At 46.9% G+C, this 20,890-nt stretch overlaps 1 protein-coding gene across 2 annotated transcripts in view; it reads left to right on the forward strand.

Annotated features, from left to right (window-relative positions):
* LOC147668845 (serine/threonine-protein phosphatase 4 regulatory subunit 1-like) overlaps positions 1-20,890 on the forward strand; it is a 365,836-nt gene that overhangs the window by 190,770 nt on the left and 154,176 nt on the right. The gene's annotated exons all lie outside the window — the stretch shown is intronic.

Below are 20,890 nucleotides of genomic sequence, written 5' to 3' on the forward strand. Positions count from 1 at the left end.
CGAAAAAACTGGACAACCAACAACATAATGACATCATAGAGAGCTCAGAATGGTTATCGCCTACTGTTTTAGCACAGAAACATAATGGGAGTTTAAGAACGTGTGTGGATCGCATGACTCATATTAAGATATGGGATATCATGATCTCCATGGGAATTGACACTGAGATTATCAATTTTACCAGGCAGCTTTATGTACGGGCCACAGCAAGTGCTAGGTTTGGCAGAGCTGGGGAATGCACTAATCCATTTGGCATTAAGCTTTGAGTGAGACAAGGATGTGTGCTTGCCCCATTCTTGTTCACCCTGTAAACTAATAAGGTGGAGAATGCCCTAGGAAATTGTACTAAGGATGATCCATATATCGAAGGGGCCCAGATTCCTATTCTCCTCTATGCAGACGATGCAGTGATCATGGCACGTACTACTAGAGCACTGCAAAGCCTCATAGAAGAATTAGCTAGGTTCATGTTCTCCCTGGACTTGCGTGTAAAGCAGTTAAAATAGTTTGTATTAATCGCATACTCACCATCAAAAAAGTGTCCATCTTTTTATATTGCCCAGTGCAGGGTAGAGGTGGTTGATTCTTTTCCCTATCTTGGGGTCTTAATCAATGAGAATTCTTGGAACTATATGGTGAGAAATCGATCCCTGAATCTGGAGAGAGACGCTGCTGCCATCTTTACCTTTGCAAAGAAAGTGGGGAAAAAAAACGATCCCTCACAAGCCAAAACCACGTATGGGGTGGCTGTGTTTGGTAGAGAAAAAATTGTTTATCTACAAGGTATTGAAGATACCGTTGCTAAAAGGCTACTTTCCTTGCCTCAAAGTTGTTCTAATTTTATATCTGATAATGAGTTGAGTCTATCTAATATTAGTGACACAACTAAACTGGCCCCCGTTACCGTGGCTTTCTATTTGGAAGAGGGAGAGCCTGACTCTCAATCATGCAATATAAAGGGATTGCCTCAAACTGGATCGTGCCAAGGCAATACCATGTCTGAGATCCACATTGGCAAGCATTGGCTTGCGTTAACTGTTTCACTCCCCACTAGCTTGTGCTACCTTCCCTAAAACTAAACTGAAGCGCATCTCCTAGAGAACACAGCTGCCATCAGATGGGAGGCAAACAAAAATAAATCCACTGTAGCTCTGTATTATAGGGCACCTATAATAAGATGTGATGCTAATTCTTATCTTACACAAGTTAAAAATGTACATCATCATTTTATATTGGTTGGATGTCACCTACATTTTATTCCACTAATGGTGGACTTTCCACCTAAAATTCACATGCTCTAAATATTTTTCAGGTTACCCATGCAATGGGGTTTCAGAACAATCAGCTCATCTACTGTTTTTTGTTCATTTTATTCACAACATGGAAAAGCTATATTGATTCCATTTCTGCGCTCAACTAATTTCAGACAGTATAAACAATGGATCCATCTCCAACAGCTTGATAGCCCTGCTGTCTATTTGGTATAGGCAATATATTTATGGGCTATTGTTAAATGCAGGAGAGCACTCTAGTGACTAGAAAGGATAAGTTACTGTTGCACATGTTTGCTGCTATTGTATAAAGGGCGCTGGGATAGACTTGGGGTGGGGGGTATTGCATTGCCTTGCCCTCGAACGTAGAGAGTGTTCTGTGTTTTCAGGATGATGTGTTGGTCTTTGTCAGTGACCGAGCTAGCCATTACAAGAGGTTAACGTTAGTCCTGAACCTTCTAGAACCAAAAGGAGTCACTCTTAAAGTATAACAAAGTAAGTTTGGTATATCTGAAGTACATTTTTCTGGCCTTAAATTGTCAGAACAAAAGTAAAGTTTTGTTAAAGCCATGGTTGAAGCATCTGTTACTCAAGGGAATGATCAGTTGTGATCATTCATGGGACTGATGGAATTCTATTAGTTTAATTCCTAATTGTGCAGAAAGAATTTACGCAATGTGTCTGTTATTGAAAAAGAGGAAACATTTGTAAAGAATGATCTGTCTGAACATAAGTTTGAGAATGTTAAAAGAGAAATAGCCAATACTATACCCCTCAAACCGCTTGATCCCAGTATTGTCATCACAGATGTCAATCAGTATGGTTTGGGAGCAGTATTGTTGCAAAGTAAAAATGGTACAGAGGAAGTGGTAGCATTTGCCATTCTTAGTCTTAAGGGTGCGGCGGCCTCATACTCTGTTGTAGAACGTGAAGCCTTGGCTTGCTGGTGGGGTGTAAACCATTTTGAATTTGTGTGGCACAGAGGTTGTAGTAATAGTTGATCACAAACCCTTGATTGACATTTTTACCACCAATGGGCGCTGGTAAGGGGACTCCCAGAATAGCCAGGTGGTAATGTAGAATGCAAGAGTTCTGCTGCAAGTTTGTGTATATTCCTGGAATGAAAAATATGATAGCAAATTGTTTGTTGAGATTACCAGTGAATTCAAACGATGAGGATTAGAGAATGAGCATGATGGAGGAAGAAGACATAGTTGTTAGTGTGTTAACATACATCATTAACAATGCCATTTCAGAAGTCAGAATAGTTAGTTGCTTTGAGTCAAGATACCACATTGATAGAAGTAATGAAATATGTCAGTGAAGGTTGGCCTAGAGGGAAACCGAATGATAATCTTGTTGATGGTGTTAGGAAAATTGAATTTGAGATATCAGTGGTGGGTGGATTGCTTCACAGTTCTGATCTTTTGATGGTACCTATTTCCTTAAGGAAAATGTGAGAGTTGTTTTGGTGGACGGATGTGGACCAGCGTATAGAGCAATATGGCTGAGATACCCGCCACCCCCTCTCAACACAATCCCCAAGGATGGGAAACCGGAAACGGTTCTGAACTTTTGGAAGGCGGGAGGGAGTGACCCTCCCGGCCGTATTTATTAAAATATGAAACAAAATCAAAACATTAAAATAACAGTTTCATATTATGTACAATTTCATTTCCACATTACGATGTTTGGCTTACCTTAACAGATCTCTAATACAAAGGTTCTCCTAGCCGAACTAACATCCTACAAAACATTTGACTTGAAATTGTACATCCTAACGTTAAGGGCCAACGGCAAGGTCGTAACCGGTGTCAGATCCCTAAACCAGAAATGCCACCCTCACTTGTGAGGGGACCAACCGCACAGAGGCGTACCTCAAGTGCATCTACCAATTTCCCTTGAACTTGACGGGGGCCCCAATGAACTCGACGCCATTTAACGGTCGTCCGAGGACTCGTGTGAGGTGTCTAAAAGGTAGCGTAAACCCCCTCCCGAACCCCACACAACTTACCCATCTGCCGTCGCAGATGTCCTGGCCCCGGGAAATTCCACAGGAGGGCCCGTAGCCCCTCCTATCCAGGAAGGGGCCTTGACCACCTTTCCTTTCCTTCCGGCGGCCTATCCTTAGACGGGACCGCCTCCCCGTTGAGGGGCCAATGGCCACCTCCCCCGAGCGCTCCCATCCGTAATGGGTGACGCCCCCCCCATAGGGATCTTCCAATTACTGCTCACCGATCATGACCTTACCGCCCGACAATAAATACGACAAATCTACCTAAATTACTAAATTAGAAAAACAACTATAACTTATTACAAGCATGATTACTGATCAACACTAGTGCACAATACTTTATTTGCAAAACATACTGAAAGTGACCATCTTTATTGCATATTCAAAATTATCACGACAATCATCACAACCTGCAAGAAATAGAATTACCCCATCAAAAACTTTATTCAAAACAACTAGCTGTCCTCAGGGGCTGGTGGGTGGGTTCAAAATTGGCTCTTCGTTCCGTCTCGAGCTCACGTGCAGCGGGGAGGTGCAGCTTCAGAGCACAGGAACAAGAGGATGCTTTCTTGGCTTGTTGCTCCTTTTATCCGTCTTCAGGGCGGGCGTAAACCCGCCCCCGCCTGCCTCCGAGGGCGTGGCCGGTCGCGTCAGTGTCTAGGACAACCCACTCCAGGGCGGGAAAAGGCGCGCCCCGGCTACGCCGCTTCGGGCATACCAGCCGAGACTCGCCTCCCGCCCAAGATGGCTTCCCGGGGGGATCGTGGTACTCCACCATACGTTCGGGGGGACCGAATGGTCGCCCCTTTCCATATGGCTGAGATACCCGCCACCCCCTCTCAACACAATCCCCAAGGATGGGAAACCGGAAACGGTTCTGAACTTTTGGAAGGCGGGAGGGAGTGACCCTCCCGGCCGTATTTATTAAAATATGAAACAAAATCAAAACATTAAAATAACAGTTTCATATTATGTACAATTTCATTTCCACATTACGATGTTTGGCTAACCTTAACAGATCTCTAATACAAAGGTTCTCCTAGCCGAACTAACATCCTACAAAACATTTGACTTGAAATTGTACATCCTAACGTTAAGGGCCAACGGCAAGGTCGTAACCGGTGTCAGATCCCTAAACCAGAAATACCACCCTCACTTGTGAGGGGACCAACCGCACAGAGGCGTACCTCAAGTGCATCTACCAATTTCCCTTGAACTTGACGGGGGCCCCAATGAACTCGACGCCATTTAACGGTCGTCCGAGGACTCGTGTGAGGTGTCTAAAAGGTAGCGTAAACCCCCTCCCGAACCCCACACAACTTACCCATCTGCCGTCGCAGATGTCCTGGCCCCGGGAAATTCCACAGGAGGGCCCGTAGCCCCTCCTATCCAGGAAGGGGCCTTGACCACCTTTCCTTTCCTTCCGGCGGCCTTGACCACCTTTCCTTTCCTTCCGGCGGCCTATCCTTAGACGGGACCGCCTCCCCGTTGAGGGGCCAATGGCCACCTCTCCCGAGCGCTCCCATCCGTAATGGGTGACGCCCCCCCCATAGGGATCTTCCAATTACTGCTCACCGATCATGACCTTACCGCCACAGGCCGGATAGTTGACCGGCTATCCGGACCCCCCACAACCACTCCTGCCTAAAGGTCATGTTATAAACTCTTTAACCAAGCTATGAGGTCTCCTATGAGTAACTCATTCCCCACCCGGGACAAATGAACACCATCCCCCAAATACATACTGTCCCCTTTGATACAACCATGCGAAACAGAATGCAGTGTACTTGAACGAAACAATCTACTCACTTTGTTATTTATTTTCCTTACTGAATGATTCAGAGCAGAAACCGAAATAGCCCCCCGCCACACTTTTCGTGGGATCATATGGGACCACGCAATTGTGCACCCTGGAACTCTTCTTGCCAACCAACTTACTGTGGAAAGCATTGCCTCAAGAAGAAGTCGTCTACCAGTGGCCACCAAATCGTTACCCCCAAGATGGACTATTATTATAGACGGCGGTGACCTTGTCCGCCCTAACAAACCCTCGAAAAAGGATTGAAACTGGTCAATACAGAGCCCGCCCTTTCCGTAGAAGGACACACTGTACCCGTATTCCCCAGCCACGTGAATCATGTCACCTGCTTTGAATACGTCCGCGGCACGCCTCACGTATGAGTGGCCCACGACCCACACCTCCTTTTTCACAGCCGGTGATGTCTGACCGCTGGTCCCCAGGTGTCGGGTCGACTGCACAGTCCGCCCCGCCTCGTAGGCTTGCGCAACTGAAAACCAAACAAAAACAAGAAGCGTGAGTACATCATTACAGCTTCACAACATGTGCAACCGCACATACCTTTTATAACAATTCGAGGACCAACGCCCCACACGTTTTACTTCTTCTACATTCAGACCCATGGCTGTAGCCTCTGTAGCAGCCCCTATCCGAAAGGAATGGGTCCCAAACTCGCCGGGGTTCAAGCCCGCGGCCGAAATCGACATCGCAAGCACCCGCTGGAACTGAAACCTCGTCAGTGGGGTGGCGTCAGCGTGTCTCAACAAGGTCCCCCCCATGATGCCACCCTCTGCGCTAAATATTTCTCTACGCAAACAACAGGGCACATGGAAGACCCGGGATTCCTCTGTATGATTATGCAGTCCCCAATCGCACCCTGATCGGTTTTGGACCTGACAAACGAGACAGTCATCGTCTCCCCCTTGACCTGAATGTGTTCTCGGCACAGTCCCCCCATCGTATCCTGCTTGTTCCTCGCCACTAGTTCGCTTACCCGCATAGCTCCATGGAATGCCAGCGCAAAAGCGGCTCGGAATAACACTGTTTCATACTGGGATGAACACGTTGCAGGGAGTACGGATAATAACAGGGCCAACCTATCCAGACCTATCGGGTGCCTCTCATCTGCTCTGCGACCCTCAAGGCGTTGCCACCCACGTAGCGCTTTCTGTACCACGAAAGACGCTGTCGGGTCCTGGATCCCATGAGCCTTTGCCATAAAGGAAATGGCAGCCCGATGCCTCTGGGCCGTAGCTACTGATTTGCCTGCCTGATGTAAAGACAGCAAAAATTTTACGACAAGCTCTTCCTGGCCCCATAACTCCCCCCTAGCAGAACCCAAAAAGGACCAATAGGAACGGAACGCCCCTTCATATGCTTTCCTCGTCCTGGGTGCTAAACTCTCTCCCATGAGGTTTTGTAGTTCGGGGCACCGAGAGACCAGAGAGCTTCGGGAAAGGGTGCCGCCACCGAGTCCGCTGTGGGCAGAAAACCCCAAAAGGCCTGCATACGGAAACGAGAAAGCGCATCAGCCGCTTGGTTCAGTACCCCCGGGACATGTCTTGCCCTAAAGAGCACATTCAACTGCATGCACAATAACACAATTTCTTTAAGCAGTCTCAGCATCCATTTGCAACGTGCTGCCTGACTATTGATACACTCAACCACGGTCATGTTGTCAGACCAAAACACCACAGAGTGATCTGGAACCCCTCAGGCCAAGTTTTCAGGGCCACCAAAATAGGGAAAAGTTCGAGAAAAGCAATGTTACTCGTCAGTCCACACTCGTGCCACCATGACGGCCATTTTTGAGCCGACCATTGTGTGCCGAATATGGCGCCAAAACCTATACTCCCCGCCGAATCTGTCCAAAGCCCCAGCTCCTCAGAGGAAACCGCCGGTTTGTTCCAGACAATTCGACCATTAAAATCCGCCAGAAATGCCAACCAAATGCGCATGTCCTGGCGAACCTCTGCCGAGAGCCTCGTGCGGTGATGACCCTCCTTCAGGCCGACCATGGCTTGTGCAATCGAGCGGGAAAAGGGGCGGGCCATCGGCATTACTCTCAGGGCAAAATTCAACTGGCCCACCACTTGTTGTCATTGGTGCAGTTTTACCTTAGTCTCACTAATACATGTTTCAAGGGATGCCCTGAATTTCAACACCTTTTCTCTTGGTAATCGAAAACAACCTTCTACCGAGTCGAGCTCGATCCCCAGAAACTCGAGGGAAGTCGAGGGACCCACGGTCTTACCTGGCGCCAATGGCACACAAAATTGGTTCATTAAGACACAAAATTCATTTAAAGCCTGTCCACATTCTGGATCCCCGGCTGCCCCCAGGAACAGTAAGTCATCGAGATAATGCATAACATGTTGAAAACCCGTCTTCTTTGTGAAGACCCATTGCAGAAAACAACTGAACTTTTCAAAATAGGCACAAGATATAGAACATCCCATTGGCATACATCTGTCCATGTAATAGCGACCCTGAAACTTGAAACCAAGGAGACGCTGATCGTCTGGGTGTACCGGGAGCAACCGGAACGCTGACTCGATGTCTGATTTTGCCATCAGCGCCCCGGGCCCCAGGCGATTCAACATGGCGACGGCCTCATCGAAAGATGCGTACCGCACCGAACACACTTCCGGGTCTATCGCATCATTCACGGAAAGACCACGTGGGGCTGACAAGTTATGTATCAGCCGAAACTCACCCGGGTCCTTCTTGGGGACCACCCCTAGAGGGGAACAAACAAAGTTAGCAACTGGTGGCAAATCAAATGGACCGGCGGCACGACCTCGAGTCACCTCCTTCCCAATCTTTACCTGTACCACAGCCGTATGCTGCAAGACCGATAGTTGATTCTTACAGTTTGCTACACCCTGAAAATTCCCCACTGGGATGCGGAAACCATATGAAAACCCTTTTCGCAACACCCCAGCGGAATCATGATCCGGGTATTCGCTGAGCCAAGGAATCATTGCCATGGTATCAATCGGAGTAGGTAAAGGCGCCCCTCGGACTATTTCAGACCTGTTTGGCGCTTCCCTTACCACCGTTATCACCCGTTTTGGCTCTGCACATGGACTCAGGATGGGATGGCTGCCCACACCCCCCACATTCATGTCTGAACTTGCATGACCCCTGGGGCCTCGTACATTTACCTCTGTTAAAATTCCAACAAATCCCCCTTTTACCTGCATTGCCACTCGGCTTCGAGTGGTACTCGTTACCTGCACCCGTCCGAAAGGGTGTCCCGGAGTATTGGCGGGAAGATTCACCCCCGTTACTCCCCGACAATGGCACTTTTAACATTCCTGTACTCTCCATTTTTTGCCATGACACGGAGTCGTAACAATCCCAAGTCAGAACTGGGTCGTGTTCCTTAGCTTTTCTAAAAATATTGTCATAGCAGAACCACTGATTGCCCCCATACGCTACGGAATACTCCATGATACGTGATTGATAAATAGGCAACTCGGTCAGCAACTCGGGCCTGCGCTCGCCCATGATGGATGTAAAAATGCCCCACGCTCTGCCCCAAGTACCAATGTTTTCGTCAAACTTAAAGGCGGCCATTTTTGCGCGCCAAACACTCGGATGCATGAGCTCCTTTTGGCTCTAAACATGCTCCATCTCGTAATGGTCGGTAAGCAAAGAAAAAATATTAACATACTTATTTGCCCAAATCTTTTCCTTAATTTCCAGTGGAACATGCTGAGCCACCTTCTCCCTTCGTGAAGGTACGGACCCCTCCCCCGCGATCGGCAATGGCCGCTTACCTGAACCAGAAGCTGCATTTGCCGCCGAACCTGGGCCTGTTGCATTTTCCGCCGCCGGAACCGGCGGGGTAACAGAAGATGGTGCCTTCACAGCCTCCCTAGATTCCCGCAGTTGTCTCATCACTGCCCGGGCGTCGTCAGCCGTGGTGCCCTCGCTATCTTTTCCCAACCACGCTGCCAATTGTGCCGCTAACTCGGGAGGCATATCATCCCCGGTCACGGGGGTGACCACCACGGGGATCGGATTCCCCTCTTTCGGCACCGGGGTTGGCTCCTCAAGTGGGGTATCGGGAACCGGGGTTTCCCCCCCAAGCGCCCCCCTTCTGGACCTCTTGCCTCTCCCACCGGGGACTACTCCCGGCAAAGGCCGTTTCGGTCCTCCCTCCCCGTTCTTAGCCGCCATCTGCTTCTTCAAATCGGCTACCTCCTTCATGAGCATGCGGAGCATCTGATCGGTACCGACCCGCTTTCCGACTTTCTTGGGCATTCTCAGACGGGATATCTGTAAGACAAAAGAAAAGATTACAACGCTCAAAATTGGCTCTTCGTTCCGTCTCGAGCTCACGTGCAGCGGGGAGGTGCAGCTTCAGAGCACAGGAACAAGAGGATGCTTTCTTGGCTTGTTGCTCCTTTTATCCGTCTTCAGGGCGGGCGTAAACCCGCCCCCGCCTGCCTCTGAGGGCGTGGCCGGTCGCGTCAGTGTCTAGGACAACCCACTCCAGGGCGGGAAAAGGCGCGCCCCGGCTACGCCGCTTCGGGCATACCAGCCGAGACTCGCCTCCCGCCCAAGATGGCTTCCCGGGGGGATCGTGGTACTCCACCATACGTTCGGGGGGACCGAATGGTCGCCCCTTTCCATATATGCTGGAATGAAAATCATGTTTTGCATAGGATATAACAGAGGTTACAATATCCAGTCCTATGATTGCTGTTCCTGAGAATGCATTTTCTAAATTGGATATTGACATAATTGGTCCTTTGGTGGTAAGCAATGGGCATGTTAAGTATGTCATTGTGGTAGTTTATTATTCTGGGTGGTTGGAAATGGCTTTTTGAATAAAAATGACCTCTTATGTGGTGGAGGATGTTTTGAGAAAGTTCTTCTGAGAGGGGATTCCGTGGAGATTGTCATAGATAATTCCCCTCAGTTTACTGCTTAGGAGTTTCAGATTGTTCTATTTAATTTGGGTATTAAGCACATTACTACTTCATTATAGCATTCAAGTAGCAGTGAATTAAAGAAAACATAGTTATCAATAGTGAATGGTTTAGATTGAACTGAGAGCAGAGCACTTAATGTTAAGGAAGAACATTATGTGAGGGTGAAAGTTCCATTCAGGAGAGTAAAAACAAATCTTCCCGATTTTCAATATCTAACGAGGTGGTTTGTGTAAATAAATATTCAGTAATATTGGTTGATTTGAAAGTGTTGGAACAAGGATCAAGTATCTATTGTTTGAATACAACATAATCCTGTAGGTTTTGAGCCGAAACCTATGGTAGTTTCTGAGGTTACTTTGAATGAAATTGTGCATGAATACAAGTCTTTCATTAAAGTTACAGGATTATATTTTGAATTGAATAGCAATTTTTAAGACTAAACTTGATGTTTGTATATACATGTAGAATCGTTTTTTTCTTTTTTGCAGAGCGATTATTTAGTTATCAGTGATTATTTATAGGCAGTCATTCTTTACATATTGTACGGGGGAGATGTGTTGGGTTCTATTGCTCTGTGTTCCTTATTTAGAATTAGAATGTGGTAGATGTTTGAAATGTATATTCCAGCATTGTAGGGCAGTTGAAGGTTCCTGCCTGTGCTGCCGATCATGTAATGAGATGCTGAATAAACCTTACCTGGTGGAGGCTAACCTCCACTCCCAGGGAGCTTCTTTTTACCTTTACATGGACAGTTGGTTAGCAAAGGAAAATACAGCTCAGCAATTTGGTCTTGTACACAGAAAACATTTTCTTGACTTCACCAATAAGGGTTTACCATCAAGGTCCTGAAATCCCACCTGCCACACTCCCCCAGATCCAACAATTATTTTAGTTTAACATGCAGTACCTAAGTAGCTCAAGCCTTCCTAACTGGAAAGGAAAGCAGCTTTTCGGAGACTGGTATCACTTTTCTAGACTCAACAATCTCTCACATTGAGAATAGGGATGACGTTGCGTAGAGTTAGTCCTTAATTTACACTTCAAATATGCCCTTTGCGAGTTTGGTGACTTGGTAAGTGCAAGCATCTGAGGATTGGGAGAATCCATTCTAGTTTGGTTGTCGCCTCTGCTAAAGCACTGGCTGATATGGTAGACATACACAATTTCACAATAGCGGCTTGCTATTTCCAGTCTCCGTCACACTCACCACAAACTTTCCCTTCAAGGTTGGGAGGCCCATATGTAACATTTCAGAGACTAGGAGAAATTAGCATAACAAGACAAATCCACTACATTGTACATACTAAGTAGCTCAAGCCTTCCTAACTGGAAAGGAAAGCAGCTTTTCGGAGACTGGTATCACTTTTCTAGACTCCACAATCTCTCACATTGAGAATAGGGATGACGTTGCGTAGAGTTAGTCCTTAATTTACACTTCAAATATGCCCTTTGCGAGTTTGGTGACTTGGTAAGTGCAAGCATCTGAGGATTGGGAGAATCCATTCTAGTTTGGTTGTCGCCTCTGCTAAAGCACTGGCTGATATGGTAGACATACACAATTTCACAATAGCGGCTTGCTATTTCCAGTCTCCGTCACACTCACCACAAACTTTCCCTTCAAGGTTGGGAGGCCCATATGTAACATTTCAGAGACTAGGAGAAATTAGCATAACAAGACAAATCCACTACATCAGGGGTACTCATAGTACGGCCCGCGGGCCAGTGGCGGCCCGGCAAGCCTTTCCTGGCGGCCCGCGGACCCCCGAGACATCATAACTGTGTTTCCCGAGTTTTTTTTTTAAGTGTCTGCAGAAGCGCGAGAGACTCTGCTGCTCTGTGGGAGCTGACGGCCGGGCGATCCTAGTAATGGCCAGAGTAAAGCTGCAGGGGCCTAAGGAGAGGTGAAATACAAAGGCATCATTAACATGCAAATGGTCTTTTAATGACCTGTGAAGTGCTCGCGGCTGTGTGTGTGTGCCCCGGCTGGCGCACAGGCAGGGTGAGGTGACAGAGGGAGTGGGAGGGAGGGGGACGGAGAGGGAGAGAGAGAGTGAGAGTGAGTGAGTGAGTGAGGGGGAAGGAGGGAAGGAGTGGGAGGGAGTGAGTGAGAGGGAGTGAGGGAGTGAGTGAGAGGGAGTGAGTGACTGAGAGGGAGTGAGTGACAGAGGGAGTGAGAAAGAATGAGTAAATGAGTGGGAGTGAGTGAGTGGGAGTGAGAGGGAGAGTGTGAGAGGGAGAGAGAGAGGGGTTGAGAGGGAGGGAGTGAGTGAGGGAGAGAGTGGGAGGGAGTACGTGAGAGGGAGTGAGTGGGAGAGTGAGAGGGAGTGAGAGAGAGTGAATGAGTGAGTGAGAGGGAGTGAGTGAGAGGGAGGGATGGAGTGAGTGAGTGAGAGGGATGGAGTGAGTGAGAGGGATGGAGTGAGTGAGAGGGATGGAGTGAGTGAGAGGGATGGAGTGAGTGAGAGGGATGGAGTGAGTGGAGGGATGGAGTGGGAGGGATGGAGTGAGTGGGAGGGATGGATGGAGTGAGTGGGAGGGATGGAGTGAGTGGGAGTGAGTGAGTGAGTGAGTGGGGAGTGAGTGAGTGAATGAGAGAGAGAGTGAGTGAATGAGAGAGAGTGAGTGAGAGAGAGGGAGGGAGTGAGAGGGATGGAGTGAGTGAGAGGGATGGAGTGAGTGAGAGGGATGGAGTGAGTGAGAGGGATGGAGTGAGTGAGAGGATGGAGTGAGTGAGTGAGAGGGAGTGAGTGAGTGAGTGAGTGAGAGGGTGAGAGGGAGGGAGTGAGTGGGAGTGAGTGAGTGGAGTGAGTGAGTGGGAGTGAGTGAGTGGGAGTGAGTGAGTGAGTGGGAGTAGTGAGTGAGTGAGTGAGTGAGTGAGTGAGTGAGTGAGTGAGTGAGTGAGTGAGTGAGTGAGTGAGTGAGTGAGTGAGCGAGAGTGAGAGGGAGGGAGTGAATGGGAGGGAGTGAATGGGAGGGAGTGAGAGGGAGGGAGTGAGAGGGAGGGAGAGGGAGGGAGTGGGAGGGAGGGAGTGAGTGGGAGGGAGGGAGTGAGTGGGAGGGATGGAGTGAGTGGGAGTGAGTGAGTGGGAGTGAGTGAGTGAGCGAGAGTGAGGGAGTGAGCGAGAGTGAGGGAGTGAGTGAGAGTGAGGGAGTGAGAGGGAGGGAGTGAGAGTGAATGAGTGGGAGAGGGAGGGAGAGGGAGGGAGTGAGTGAGACGGAGAGGGAGTGAATGAGAGGGAGTGAGTGAATGGGAGGGAGTGAGTGAATGGGAGGGAGTGAGAGGGAGGGAGAGAGAGGGAGAGAGTGAGAGTGAATGAGTGGGAGAGGGAGGGAGTGAGTGAGACGGAGAGGGAGTGAATGAGAGGGAGTGAGTGAGTGAGTGAGAGGGAGTGAGAGGGAGGGAGAGGGAGTGAGTGAGACAGAAGGAGTGAGAGGGGGAGTGAGTGAGAGGGGGAGTGAGTGAGAGGGGGAGGGAGTGAGTGAGGGAGGGGGAGGGAGGAAGGGAGTGGGAGGGAGGGAGAGGGAGGGAGAGAGAGAGAGAGAGAGAGAGAGAGAGAGAGAGGGAGTGAGTGAGTGAGTGAGAGGGAGGGAGTGAGTGAGAGGGAGTGAGTGAGAGGGATGGAGTGAGTGAGAGGGATGGAGTGAGTGAGAGGGATGGAGTGAGTGAGAGGGATGGAGTGAGTGAGTGAGAGGGATGGAGTGAGTGAGTGAGAGGGATGGAGTGAGTGAGAGGGATGGAGTGAGTGAGAGGGAGTGAGTGGGAGGGATGGAGTGAGTGAGTGAGTGGGAGTGAGTGAGTGAGTGGGAGTGAGTGAGTGAGTGGGAGTGAGTGAGTGAGAGGGGGTGAGTGAGTGAGAGGGGGTGAGTGAGAGTGAGCTAGAGTGAGAGTGAGCTAGAGTGAGAGGGAGGGAGTGAGAGGGAGGGAGTGAGAGGGAGGGAGTGAGCGAGTGAGAGAGAGGGAGAGAGTGAGAGTGAATGAGTGGGAGAGAGAGGGAGAGGGAGTGAGTGAGACGGAGAGGGAGTGAATGAGAGGGAGTGAGGGAGTGAGTGAGAGGGAGTGAGAGGGAGGGAGTGAGTGAGTGAGAGGGAGGGAGTGGGAGGGAGGGAGGGAGAGAGAGAGGGAGTGAGTGAGAGGGAGAGAGTGAATGAGAGGGAGTGAGTGAGTGAGAGGGAGAGGGAGGGAGTGAGAGGGAGGGAAAGGGAAGTAGACGGAGAGGGATGGAAAGGGAGGGGGACGGAGAGGGAGTGAGAGGGAGGGAAAGGGAGGGGGACGGAGAGGGAGTGAGAGGGAGGGAGTGAGCGAGTGAGAGAGAGGGAGAGAGTGAGAGTGAATGAGTGGGAGAGGGAGGGAGAGGGAGTGAGTGAGACGGAGAGGGAGTGAGACGGACAGGGAGGGAGAGGGAGTGAGAGTGAGATGGAGACAGAGAGGGAGGGAGTGAGAGGGAGGGAAAGGGAAGGAGACGGAGAGGGAGGGAAAGGGAGGGAAAGGGGGTGAGACAGAGTGAGTGAGAGGGAGGGAAAGGGAGGGGGACGGAGAGGGAGTGAGAGAGAGGGAGTGAAACAGTCGGAGTGAGACAGAGGAAGACAGGAGAGAGGGAGGGTGAGAGGGAGAGAGAGCTAGAGAGAGGGAGGGAGACCGAGAGAGATGTGTGTATGCCGGGACGGCTCAGTGGACGAAGGCGTCCGCTGCAGGGACCTATGATCAACCTCATGGCCAGTTTTATGTTGTTGCTCTAGCCCCTCCCCCTCCCCCACTGACCCTGCCCCCCCACCTCCCCCACTGACCCTGCCCCCCCACCGATGCGGCCCTCGGACACAAACCAAACTGTAAATTTGGCCCCTGAGAGAAAGTTTGTGAGTACCCATGCACTACATCAATGTGTTGGGATTACAATCCGTGTTTTTGTCCTTGACTACCATTTAAACTGCACTTACATGGCAAGAATGTTATGCTGTTCACAAACATTGTGACTATATTCAGAAGCAGGGAGGTCCTCACTCGTTTCACGAGGTGCAGACATATGTGGCACTGGCTCTTCAATTCCATACCCACCTTCTCAATGAACTCCTGCCTAGAATAGACTATGAATTTGCAGACTTGCTTAGTAGGAACAGTAAGAGAACAAACTCAAAACCACATATACTCTTTCACTAATTCTCACACTCCCTCTTTCTCTCTCTCGTGCTCCTTCTCTCTACCACTCCTTCACTCTCACCCACACTACCTTATGCGCTCTCATTCCCAAAATTCCCAACTTTTTCTTTCACAGCTGGGGCACATATACAGTTGATTAACTAATCAGGGATATTTATTTTCACTTTTTTGCCTCTACCACTTGTCCTTGGAGTTGCTAAAAAGCAATGACTAGCACGCTTGACAATGATTTTAGTTGCACCAACAATGGTGGAGAGGTCCTGGTGCACTTAGTTGCTAGATATGCCATACAACTTCACTGCAAGCTCAAGGCATGCTTAAATAGGTTAACAACGAACATGCAAATTTAATTCTCCAATTCGTAATAATGAACCTGACATTCACCTCCTAAGTTGTTGATTGTGAATATCTTAACCTTCCTTCAGAATGTGTACTTACTCTTAAAAGAAGACAACACCCACAACACAAACTGTCCATACAGCAAATTGGAAACACTTTCTTCTTTACTTGGAAACACTGTCTTCTTTACTGTAAATGTTCCTCTGTAGATCCACTCACTGCAACTTTATTGAGTATTGTCCGTTATCTATATTCTCTTAAGGAGGCAGTCCTATCCTACACGTCTATTCAGTTAGGTAATGCTTGGTATATCCCAGTCATTAAAGCATTCATCCAATCTAGAGCATCCTGTGGGCCTACATGGGATTTCAACATTTGCTTAACCAGACTTATGGATACACCTTTTGAACCACTGAATTTCAGTTCACCACATGCGTGGAAAGAGAAAGTTGTATTCTTGGTATCAGTTGTTTCTTTGGGTACTCCAGGTGCTCTTCATGAAATTCCTTTTGTTCAGGACCATAAAGACAAAGTGGTCTTGCATACACATCTGCGACTCCCCCCAAAGATCATCTAACTTTTAACGTCAGTCAAGCTATTCAACCTCCAACCTTTTTGAAAAATCCTCCAAACAGATCACAAAGATCTCTGCATTCACTGGAAATCGAAGTGAGTACTAATGTAATAACCCAGAGCGGGCTTTAGGCACAGCGGTTGTTTGTCTTATTTGAACCAGCACACCTTTCTAAAGCGGGCATTGTCAGATAACTGTACTGTGCATTCATGTTTTCTATGCAAGCACAGACAGACAACTTTGGCATATTCAACATGCAAAAAATATGCTTAGTTATCCTTCGCAACCTCCCACTGATATTTTTAAGGTGGCAACATAGTCATCTGTTCATACTTTAACCCAACATTACTGTTTGCAGCTTGTCTGATTGTAGATTCATATGAGCCATTGACCTCCCCTGTGTGTGGAAAGTAGGTGGTAGCTAGTTGGTTCTAAAAATAATTTTGTACTTTAATTCACAGGCACAAACAGACACAACTGTATTCAATGAGGAACGAAATACTATGTGTGCAGATGTATTGTGGGTTTAAGTATGTGATCACTGGTCATTCTTAAAGAGATGTTGTCTGAGCACTAAGCTGTTCAACATGTATGTGGTCCCCCCTTGCAAAGATTGTGAGAGAATTTGGTTTTGTTCCCATTTCTTATGCGGATTATACCCAACTTCTCTTATGCTTTGATTAAAGTTCCCTAACCATAAAATCTCGTTTTATGGAGGGCAATTGGCATGAAAGGTATTTCGTCATGGATGACGGATAACTACCTCCAGCTAAATGCTGAAAAGACTGAGATTATGCTCTTTGGTAATGCCAATATACTCCGGTCCACTGATTGGTGGCCGGTGTTTTTGGGCACAGCCCCTATCCCTAAGAGGAGTGTAAAAAACGTAGGTGTGTATTTAGGTCAGACCCTGTCTATGAAGGACCAAGTTGTGGGTACCTCTGGGACCTGCTTCCGTATGATGCGTTGTTTGCATAGAGTATTCCCCCTCTTTCCATTAGCTATATGTAAAACCATGGTTCAGGCACTGGTCCGCAGTAGTCTGGACTATTGTAACGCTCTTTTGTTCGCAGCTAATGAGTCATTACTAAAGAAACTACTGTAATACAGAATATGGCGGTGCGGCTTGTCTCAAATATACCCCCTAGAACGGCCTTCCTCCCACTCCTGCAACAACTTAATTGGCTGCCCATTCGTCAGAGAATTAAGTTCAAAGTTTTCTGCACAGTACATAAAGCCTTAAATGGCAAAGGACCAAGTTACTTAGCTGAGAAGCTTGTCCCCTAGCAGTCAGGCAGGGTCCTAAACTCTGGAGAGAAATGTCTCCTTACCATTCCTCACTTCAAGAAATCCCGTATAGGAGGTAAAGCCTTTTCATAAATAGCCCCTCTGTTATGGAATCAACTGCCTCTCACTCTTTGAAGATGTATTTATCTTTTGATTTCTAGGAAAATCCTTAATACTGAACTTTTTGCTGATTAACTCTGCTGGATCTGTACTTGTACTGCTCTAGAATGGAGATAATCCTTCGGGTGATTCGGGCGCTTTATAATTTATTAAATTAAACCCAAACTTGACCTAAAGTCAATAACAAGTTCAAGCATTGTTTTTTTTACATAACCCTTGACCGTGTATAAGAAATTGGTCTCCTCTAAAGGTCAAATATAGTACTTTAGGAATTGGTTGGGCCTTTTATTTTAATTTTTGAAGTGATTTGTAGACTTAAGTCTGCATCGTTCAGGTAAAGTAGACAAGTGAGCAGAATGCATGTTTTTCGTTGTCCTGAGCCATTGCATTATTTAGGAAGTCTCCAGCCTTTCAGAAGAGTTTGCCAAGTTTTTCATGCCAAAATGTTTTTCTTCTGCTTTATTAGAATGGTAAAGGACCATTCAGTGTTAGCGACAGCAGGTACTGCTTCACAGATATTAGATTACATTTGCAGAGTTGATCCCGGGAAACCGATCAAACCTTTGTAAATACTAGCGTCCTGACTCTTATTGCACAGCAGCTTTGCTAGCCGGTCTGTTATCTTATCCTTCTGAAAGCTTCTGAATTCTTTTTTTTAACTTTATTCCTAGTTCTATGGTCTCTTGGCCTTCCCATTACTCTTTGCTAGGGGGTGTGCTTACAAGTCTAAGAATTATAAATATTATAGCAAACCACTTGGAGATGGAATTGTTACATGCAACCTCATTCTTCCGTCTGCTCTTTCTCTCTCTCCTTCCCAAATTGTTTGTCATCTGCCTGAAAGCATCTGAAGAGAGATTTCTATTACCTTAAATAATTTTGTAGCCCTCCTTTCTTTGGAAAAACACCATACGAGCTCCATCCACTACTGCTACCTCATCAATAGTCACACAGAGCACCTGTGTATCTGTTTTAGAAAAAATAAACGTCTTTCTGAAGGCTGGGGGATTCACCTTGATCTTTGCTCTGTTTTTAGGTCTCGCGCCTAGCAGTGCTCGTGCAGCACAAGACATTTTGTGGGTGAGAAACAGGGAATCTGAGCTGACCTAGGAATTTCAGCTACCCCATTGGCCTTAGTGGGCGTCTTTTAATGAAAGACTGCACGCTATTGGCCAAAGGTGTGTGTATTGCTCCGCCCACGGCCTATTGGTATCTATTACACACTTGGTGCCCCGATTATACCAAAGGTAAAGAAATAGATTATTTTTCCTATTTCTTTACTTTTGGTGTAATCTCAGCACCCGCGCTTTACTTTTAATGTTATAAGTAAAGCGAGGGTGCCGCGATTATACCAAAGGTAAAGAAATAGAAAAAACACCTATTTCTTACTTTTGGTATAATCGCGGCACTGGCGTAAAGCGCGGGTGCCGCGATTACACAGGAGTGTATACCTCTCACCGTCCAGGATCTCACTTAGACGCATGTAGATATGCATGTTTCATCCGCTATGAATTGTGCACAACAAAAGCAAACAAGCATTTGCAATGCAATAGGTCTCACATTACTGAAAGTTTGAGCTATTGGCGTTGCATTATTGTTTGCAACAGCAATAGCTTAAACTTTTAGTAATTTGAGGCTTATTGCATTGCAAATGCTTGTTTGATGATGCAGTTTGTTCATAGTCTCCCTTCCTGGTGTTTTTCAGATTGAGAACTGCATCAACATAATAAAGCACAAATTAACAGTGTAGAGACACTCAAAATGGGGAGATACGTAAGTGAATGGAAATGCAGATGCCGATACCAAAATGCTCTAGATAGCCAGACAGCCTAAGAATTGAAAGCATGGAATTGGAACATGAAACAGGCTAGTTTATGTGATAACATAGAAGAAAGGAAAAAGATGATGTTGCGGTGTTCTCCTTTTTTTAAAAAAAAAGTGATGGAAGCTCTAGGATAATAGAATTTGTAAAACAAAAACATAATTACAAAAGAAAGTTTGGTTAGTTTATTTAGGTGCTTTCGGCGCAAGTGTCTTTCACAGAATAAATCTTAAATACACCCTCCTATGTTAAAAAAAAATAATAAAGAGGTGTTAGACCTGGCATCCTTGCGGGTTCCCCCCTAATTTTGTTCCTTCAACACTCCTGTTGCTGATTTAGTTTTAACTCGCTTTAGGATTCTATGCACTTTTCCACTGCTACCCAAATCTAAAGGCCTTACACTCTCCCCTTAAAACATGGTAGAGTTGGCTTATACTCAATTGGCATATTTAATTTACTTGTATGCTCCTAGGGAAGTGGCACTGCTACTAGTGGGCCAACCGCAACTATTGTGCCAACCACTTGCGTAGCATTTTAAGCATGTCCAAGGCCTGCCATTGCAGCCTCTATTTACAGGTTTAAACTATCATTTAGACCTAGCAAAGTAAACCTTTTGCCAGACCTAAACCTTCCTTTTTGATACATATAAGTCACCCCTAGGGTAGGCCCTGGACAGCCAGAGGGTAGAGAAGTGTATGTAATAAGTAGGGCACGCACGTTTTAGTTTGACATGTCCTAGTAGTAAAAAACTCTTAAATCAGTTTTTCATTACTGCATGACCTACCTGTTCCATAGGATAGCATTGTAGTTACCTTATTACATTTATTAAACTGTAATTTCCAAATGGGAGTAGGTATGTCATTCACGTTGGGTGTCTTTTAAATTTTAATGAAAAATCCTAACTTAAGGTGAAGTCAGATTGTAAATTGCAATTTTTTAAATTCTACTTTTAGAAACTTGGCAAACACAAGGAAATGATGGACGGAGCGCTGAAACATTTCAGACATTCACCCCCAGTCACAGATCTGGGTTGAATCCATCATCATTCTTTAGCTCACTATGCCACCTCAGTTCAGACCCCGCTATATGCAAATCCGTCTTGACCCTGTGCCTCATGGGAACAGTCCAGCCCGAACTGCCATGCCAGGTCTTTCCTGAACCCGAAACAAGCATCCTGGGACCTGTTTCTGGGTAACACCCTTCATCCTGGGCCTTAATGACATATATGACAGGACTTCGATCTAACCGTAAATCTATGCAGTAGTAAACTTCAAAACCAAAAACTCTGTGTTTGAATATGATGGACAAAGTACTCTGAGCCGGAGGAAGCGCTGTGGATACTGCTGGAAGTCTTTGGCTGCTCGGTCTTATCAAATACCGATTGGGGTACTTTCTCCATCATATTCAATCACAGAGGATGTGCTTTTGAAGTTTACTACTGCATAGATTTACGGTTAGATCGAAGTCCTGTCATATGTGTCATTGAGGCCCAGGACCCTTTTTATCCATCAGTGAACTTACAACCATAGTGACCAGATATATCTATTTGGAGGCTCTGACTTCA

Source organism: Lissotriton vulgaris, unplaced genomic scaffold (assembly GCF_964263255.1).
Source record: "Lissotriton vulgaris unplaced genomic scaffold, aLisVul1.2 SCAFFOLD_271, whole genome shotgun sequence".
NCBI lineage: Eukaryota > Metazoa > Chordata > Amphibia > Caudata > Salamandridae > Lissotriton > Lissotriton vulgaris.